Source organism: Oncorhynchus kisutch, linkage group LG26 (genome assembly GCF_002021735.2).
Source record: "Oncorhynchus kisutch isolate 150728-3 linkage group LG26, Okis_V2, whole genome shotgun sequence".
In the NCBI taxonomy this organism is placed as follows: domain Eukaryota; kingdom Metazoa; phylum Chordata; class Actinopteri; order Salmoniformes; family Salmonidae; genus Oncorhynchus; species Oncorhynchus kisutch.
In genome coordinates, this window is record NC_034199.2 from 10,521,404 (window position 1) to 10,530,020 (window position 8,617).

Below are 8,617 nucleotides of genomic sequence, written 5' to 3' on the forward strand. Positions count from 1 at the left end.
GTCGGCCAATTACGCACGGCCTTAATGCGGTCACACTCCATTACCACCCCTGAGATGGAAATGCGATAACCCAGGAAGGAGACGGCTCGTTTGGAGAACACACACTTCTCAGCCTTTACATATAGGTCATGCTCCAGCAGTCTACCAAGCACCTTGCGTACCAGAGACACATGCGCGGTGTGGGTGGCGGAATAGATCAGAAAGTTCCCAGCTGCACCTGAATCGCCTAGTGCCTTATGCCGGGAAGACGGGAAAAAATCAAGGAAAAAAATCAAGACAAACATGTGACCAACAGGGGGTTCTGGGTGAGTTTGGTGCTGACTCACCTGGGGTGACCGAGAAGCGTTCCGCCTGCCATCTCGACTCCCAGACGGGAGCTTCCTCCTCCGGTACCACTTGGCACGGCCCCTCCCAACTCCATCGGAATGGGAGCGGGGGTGCTGGGTGGTAGAATGCACAGGACCCTCCCCGAACGCCCGCGGGCAGCCAGCAGATTGTCCAGACAGATAGACATGTCAATTAGTCCATCTAGGAAGAGAGTGGTGTCCCGACATGCTAGCTCCCTGCGGACGTCCTCCCGGAGACTACACCGGTAGTGGTCTATAAGGGCCCTGTCGTTCCACCCAGACCCAGCGGCCAAGGTCCGGAACTCCAGCGTGTAATCCTGAGTGCTCCTCTTCTCCTGCCGTAGGTGGAACAGTCGCTCTCCCGCCACTCGGCCCTCTGGAGGGTGGTCAAACACGGCGGGTGAATTCCGGGTAGTGCTCCTTCGCTGAGTCTGGGCCATTCCAGACCGCGTTTGCCCACTCCAGAGCACGACCCGTCAGGCAGGAGACGAGGACACTCACCCTCTCCGCTCCCGAGGGAGTGGGTCTCACGGTCGCCAGGTACATTTCTACTTGGAGTAAGAACCCCTGACACCCTGCCGCCGCTCCATCATAATCCCTCGGGAGCACAAGACGGAGAGCGCTGGAGCCGGGGGATGGGGAGAGAGGAGAAGGGGAATCCTGAGCTGGGGAAGCCGAAGGTGGAGAGAGGAGACCACTCCTCTCCCATCGGTCCATTCTCTCCATCATTTGGTCCATGGCGGATCCGATCCGATGGAGGACGGTGGTGTGGTGGAGGACACGTTCCTCCATCGATGGGAGGGGGTTGGCAGCTGCTCCTGCTGGGGGTGCGGGATTCTGTAATGCCAGGGGTGTAGTGGAGGAAGGAGTCAGACGCAGGAGACAGAGAGTTCAGAGTAGCGCTACTTCTTTATTCACCAACCAGGTGAAAACTGTACGCCGTTTCGGCCCAGGGTATCCTTGGCTGGCGCTGCGTGCTGTGTCTCCGGGGCGGCCGTCAGTCAGGAGCTGCCGGAGCCGCCCGTTAGTCAGGAGCTGCCGGAGTCGCCCGTCAGTCAGGAGCTGCCAGAGCCCCCCGTCAGTCAGGAGCTGCCGGAGCCGCACATCAGTCAGAAAATGCCGGAGCCGCCCGTCACTCCGGAGCTGCCGGAGTCGCCCTTCACTCCGGAGCTGCCGGAGTCGTCCTTCACTCCGGCACAGCCGGAGTCTCTTGTCTATTCGGGGCCCGTTGCAAGGGTCCCCAGTCCGAGGTCGGTGGCGAGGGTCACCGCTCCAAAGGCGCCACTTAAGTGGGCCAAGACTATGGTGGAGTGGGGTCCACGTCCCGCCTCCGCTGACAGATGCCCACCCAGACCCTCCCCTATGGGTTTAGGTTTTGCGGCCGGAGTCCGCACCTTTGGGGGGGATACTGTCAGGTGAGCTGGCACAACACGCCCTGGCTGGATGCCCACTCTCGCATGGCACTTGCGGGGGGCTGGCCTATAGCGCCCCGGGCTATGAGCGCGTACTGGCGACACCGTGCGCTTGACCGCATAACACGGTGCCTGACCAGTACTGCGCTTCTTCCGGTAAGCACGGGGAGTTGGCTAAATTTTTTTTGGGGGGGGGGCTGCCTCTTATGCCTGTTGCGCTGCCTTACCTCATATCGCCACCACTCAGCTTTCGCTGCTTCCAGTTCTTCCTTGGGGCGGCGATATTCCCCAGCCTGTGCCCAGGATCCCTTGCCTTCCAGTATCTCCTCCCAAGTCCAGGAGTCCAGAACCCTCTGCTACTGGTTACCACGCTGATTGGTCCGGTTGTGGTGGGTAGTTCTGTAATGATTGTCGTTGGTGGAAGAAGGTGAGGACCAAGGTGCAGCATGCTACATGTTCGGCATTTTATTAAATATAACTGAACACTAGATAACAAAGTAACAAAAGGCACAACCGAAACAGCTCCATCAGGTGCAACACACACTAAACGGAAAATAACTTCCCACAACCCATAGTGGTAAAACAGGCTGCCTAAGTATGGTTCTCAATCAGAGACAACGATAAACAGCTGCCTCTGATTGGGAACCATACCAGGCCAAACACAGAAAAACAAAAACATAGAACAACACATAGAATGCCCACCCCAACTCACGCCCTGACCAAACTAAAATAGAGACATAAAAAAGGAACTAAGGTCAGGACGTGACACATACATCTTTTAACAAAGCTAACCTAAGAACAATACCTAAATTCTATCAGCATATCGAATGCGCGACATGAGCTGGTAGCATTCTGGATCATTGCTACTCAAACTTTCGCGATGCATACAAAGCCCTCCCCCACCCTGCCTTTGGCAAGTCTGACCATGACTCCAGTTTGTTGCTCCCAGCCTATAGACAGAAACTAAAACAGGAAACGCCCGTGCTCAGGTCAATACAACGCTGGTCTGACCAATCGGATTCCACGCTTCAAGATTGATATGCTCCGGATAGCCTCCGACAACAACATTGATGTATATGCTGTCTCGGTGAGCGACTTTATTAGCAAGTGCATCGGCGATGTTGTACCCTCTATGACTATTACAACCTTTCCTAACCAGAAACCGTTGATTGAAGGCAATATTCGCGCAAAACTGAAAGCGCGAACCACCGCTTTAAATCATGGCAAGGCGACCAGAAACATGACTGAATACAAACAGTGCAGCTATTCCCAACACAAGGCAATCAAACAAGCGAATAGACAAAGTAGAGTCACAATTCAACGGCTCAAACACAGGACGTATGTGGCAGGGTCTACAGTCAATCACGGATTACAAAAAGAAAGCCAGCCACGTCGCGGACATCAACGTCTTGCTCCCAGACAAATTAAACATCTTCTTTGCTCGCTTTGAGGACAATACAGTGCCACTGACATGGCCCACTACCAAAGCGTGTGGACTCTCCTTCTCCGTGGCCAATGTGAGTAAAACATTTAAACTTGTTAACCCTCACAAGGCTGCCGGACCAGACGGCATCCCTAGCCGCGTCCTCAGAGCATGCGCAGACCAGCTGGCTGGTGTTTTTACGGACATATTCAACCAATCCCAGTCTGTTGTCCCCACATGCTTCAAGATGGGGCGGCAGCGTAGCCTAGTGTTTAGAGCGTTGGACTAGTAACCGGAAGGTTGCGAGTTCAAACCCCCGAGCTGACAAGGTACAAATCTGTCGTTCTACCCCTGAACAGGCAGTTAACCCATTGTTCCCAGGCCGTCATTGAAAATAAGAATATGTTCTTAACTGACTTGCCTGGTTAAATAAAGGTAAAAAAATTTTTTTTAAAAGATGGCCACCATTATTCCTGTTCCCCAAAAAGCTAAGGTAACTAAACTAAATTACTATCACCCCATTGCACTCACTGCTGTCATCAGGAAGTGCTTTGAGAGACTAGTCAAGAATCATATCACCTCCACCCTACCTGATACCCTATACCCACTCCAATTTCCTTACCGCCCAAATAGGTCCACTGACGATGGAATCGCCATCACTCTGCACACTTCCCTATCCCATCTGGACAAGAGGAACACCTATGTAATAATGTTGTTCATTGACTACAGCTCAGCATTTAACACCATACTACCCTCCAAACTCGTCATTAAGCTCGAGACCCTGGGTCTCGACCCCGCCCTGTGCAATTGGGTCCTGGACTTTCTGAATGGCCTCCCCCAGATGGTGAAGGTAGGAAACAACATCTCCACCCAGCTGATCCTCAACACTGGGGCCCCACAAGGGTGCATTCTCAGTCCTAACCTGTACTTCCTGTTCACCCATGACTGCGTGGCCATGCACGCTTCCAACTCAATCATCAAAGTTGCAGACAACACTACAGTGGTGGGCCTGATAACCAACAACGACATGATGGCCTACAGGGAGGAGGTGAGGGCCCTCAGAGTGTGGTGCCAGGAAAATAACCTCTCACTCAACGTGAACAAAACAAAGGAGATGATCGTGGACTTCAGGAAACAGCAGAGGGAGCACCCACCATCCACATCGATGGTGGATGGTGGGTGCTCCCTCTGCTGTTTCCTGAAGTCCACGATCATCTCCTTTGTTTTTTGTGGTTGCACAACGTTTTATTATTTTGACCTATTTGTTGACATGTTCACTATTCCCAGTGTGTTTTTGAGTTCGAACACGTGAATATTCCAATCTGTATTGTCCTACTTCCATTTCAGAGCCAGAGAAAGGAAAATACAAGGACTCTGGTACTCTCTATTCCCTTGACATGTGGCATGGCGCCAAAACTCTGTGAAAGGAACTACATGCTGTGGTGGCAGAATTGGGGGGGGGGGGGGGGGGGTCTGTTGTCAGTTCTCAAGGGATATGTTCTGTGTTGGACTGTGATGTTATGCCTTTCATAGACTCCTGCTATCTGTGCACCCTAACAGAAGGCCATTGTGTTCCGGAACGGTTGCTTGTATTGAAAGAACTGTTGTGTAGCAATATGATTTTATTATCACCTCCCACTATATAAGGGACATGTAACCATTTATTATTTGAGTTCTTTCCTGTGAAATCAGAGGTAGATCTCCCCTGCAGCTGCTTGCATTAAATATTATTCTATTATACAATTAAATAGTCTCTGCCTTAATCTTTGGATCTAATATTCCACAACAATGTGTTGATTGTAACCACAAATGACATGCTCTAATGATAAAAACAATTGTTGATATTGGTCCATAAACACACAAGTGCATTCGAAATGTGTTATTTTTGACATATCCCAATTCCCAAAATGCTTGCGTAGGCAACCATGGAGCAATTGGTGGTTAAGACACAACAACTTTTTCTAAATCGCAGTCTCTGGTATTTCAACCAGCAACCTTTCAGGTACTGGCCCATCTATCCTTGAACCTGACACTTCCTTTGTTCAGTGGTGATCTGATATACCACGGTATACCATGGCTTTCAGCCAATCAGCACTCAGAGCTTGAACCAAGTTTATAATTGTAAATAAATCCCCTTTGAGCATGTGCATAACTATGGATAAATTTGACAGGAGAGCTTGAGTGATGAAAGTTGGACAGGGGATCTCAATCTCTGAGTATGAAAAACTTGGACAAACATAAAAAAAACTGTTTGTCACGTTCTGACCTTTATTTCCTTTGTTTTGTATGCATTTAGTATGGTCAGGGCGTGAGTTGGGTGGGCAGTCTATGTTTGTTTTTCTATGATTTGGGGATTTGTATGTTTCGGCCTAGTATGGTTCTCAATCAGAGGCAGGTGTCATTAGTTGTCTCTGATTGAGAATCATACTTAGGTAGCCTGGGTTGCACTGTTTGTTTGTGGGTGATTGTCTATGTTGATTGCTTGTGTATTCACAGTTCTCATTTAGCTTCACGGTCGTTATTTGTTTATTGTTTTGTATAGTGTGTTTCAGTGTTCAGTGTTTTCTTTATTAAATTTCATCATGAACAAATACCACGCCGCATTTTGTTCCTCCGATCCTTCTCGCCTCTCCTCTTCAGATGAAGAGGAGGACGCCAGTGACACTGTTAGGCTATTTTCTGACAATTGTGCTGTTATTATGTGAGGTTTATATTAAAAACCGTTATAAATGTCCCATTTGCGAGATTGATTTGTCATTACAATAGGCCCTGATAGGCCTACATCTAATTTCAGATTGTTTACAGTAGCCTAGACAAGATGTAGGCAAGATATAAACTGAACGATTTAGCAGCTTGCTTAGTTCAAATTAACAGACAAATTTATTCAACATGAATAGCGAAGCGATTTCGAGGTAAGAATTGCTTGTGTTAAATACCTAATAATTGGTTTTCCAGCTCCAGGTAAGCTACATAATTGTAATTTCAACATATTTAGCATCAAATGGTAGCTTTCAATGGTATATAAATGAATAGGCAACTTGATGGCCAACAGAGGCAAATGGTTCATTCTCCACATTTAATGTCCCCATAAAAAGAACCACGTGAGGGAATTCTCAGACCCATAAAACAATAGCTGTCGTGCTCTCTCAACAGACACACACCTCCTGCCCTACCCACCACTCACTCAGCAACAGCCTGCCGCACTGCCTGACAGTCAGCAGCAGGCCACAGTGAAATATATACAGTACCAGTCAAAGGTTTGGACACACCTACTCATTCAAGGGTTTTTCTTAATTTGTACTATTTTCTACATTGTAGAATAATAGTGAAGACATCAAAACTATGAAATAATACATATGGAATCATGTAGTAACCAATAAGGTGATAAACAAATCAAATTATTATTTTATATTTGAGATTCTTCAAAGTAGCCACCCTTTGCCTTGATGACAGCTTTGCACACTCTTGGCATTCTCTCAACCAGCTTCATGAGGTAGTCACCTGGAATGCAGTTCAATTAACAGATGTGCCTTCTTAAAAATGTATGCGTTTGAGCCAATCAGTTTTGTTGTGACAAGGTGGGTGGGTATACAGAAGATAGCCCTATTTGGTAAAAGACCAAGCCCAAATTATGGCAAGAACAGCTCAAATAAGCAAAGAGAAACAACAGTCCATCATTACTTTAAGAGGGTCAGTCAATCTAGAAAATGTCAAGGATTTTGAAAGTTTCTTCAAGTGCAGAAGCAAAAACCATCAAGCGCTATGATGAAACTGCCTCTCATGAGGACCGCCACAGAAAACAAAGTCCCAGAGTTACCTCTGCTGCAGAGGGTAAGTACATTAGAGTTACCAGCCTCAGAAATTGCAGCCCAAATAAATGCTTCACAGAGTTCAAGTAACAGACACACCTCAACATCAACTGTTCAGAGGAGACGGCGTGAATCAGGCATTCATGGTTGATTTTCTGCAAAGAAACCACTACTAAAGGACAGCAATAAGAATAAGAGACTTGTTTGGGCCAAGAAACACAAGCAATGGACATTAGACCAGTGGAAATCTGTTCTTTGGTCTGATGAGTCCAAATTGGAGATTTTTGGTTCCAAACGCTGTGTCTTTGTGAGATGCAGAGTAGGTGAACGGATCATCTCTACATGTGTGGTTCACAGTGTAAAACATGGAGGAGATATGATGATGTGGGGGTGCTTTGCTGGTGACACTGTCTGTGATTTTTATTTAGAATTCAAGGCACACTTAACCACCATGACTACCACAGCATTCTGCAGCAATACACCATCCCATCTGACTATCAATTGTTTTTCAACAGGACAGTGACCCAAAACACCTCCAGACTGTGTAAGGGCTATTTGACCAATAATTAGATTGATGGAGGGCCTCTACAATCACCCAACCTCAACCCAATTGAGATGGTTTGGGATCATTTGGATCGCAGAGAAGGAAAATCAGCCAACAAGTCCTCAGCAAGACTGTTGGAAAAGCACAACTGTAAAAAGCAGTTGAGTCCGTATGGCCCAGCATCCCTGTGGAACGCTTTTGATACCTTGTGGAGTCCATGCCCTAACAAATTTAGGCTGTGCTGAGGGCAAAACGAAGGGAGGGGTGCAACTTAACGGAGGGAAGGTCAGTACACTCAGTGTATTTGCATCAATGGATTGAAAGGTAGAGACTTCAGCTTTCTCATATGTACATGATTCCTGTAAGACGAGAAATGATTTGTATTTCATTTTTATCCTTTTGGCACAGTAATTGGTGACATATTTTATCTCAAATCTCAAATCTCAAATCTCTTGTTTGTATTTCTGAAACCGAAATGAGGGTAGTATTCAATGTCATGCATCATTTAGAAAATGCCACCAGAGGGGTCAGAGTTTTACAGGTTAATGTAAAAACAATGGACATGTAGGTTCATTAAATCATTATGGAGTTTTTTTTTACCCCCTTTTTTCTTGATATCCAATTGGACGTTACGATCTTGTTTCATCGCTGTAACTCCCCAATGGACTCGGGAGAGGCAAAGGTCGAGAGCCATGCTTCCTCCAAAACATGACCTGCCAAGCCGTACTACTTCTTGACACACTGCTCGCTTAATCCGAAAGCCAGCCGCAACAATGTATTTGTGGAAACACCGTCCTACTGACGATCGAAGTCAGATTGCAGGCACCCGGCCCGCCACAAGGTGTCGCTAGAGCACAATGAGCCAAGGAAATCTGCTCGTCCAAACCCTTCCCGAATCCAGATGACGCTGGGACAATTGTGCACCTGGGATCTATTTTTCCCTAAGGTTACATAGGGTTCATGAAAACGTATCTAAAACATAACAAATTGTGAAATTTCAGAGTTTTTTTTTATCTACACGAGCTCAAAAACAGAGATAAATATGCATATGTTTTGATGGCTGTCCTTCATTGAGCTCCGTT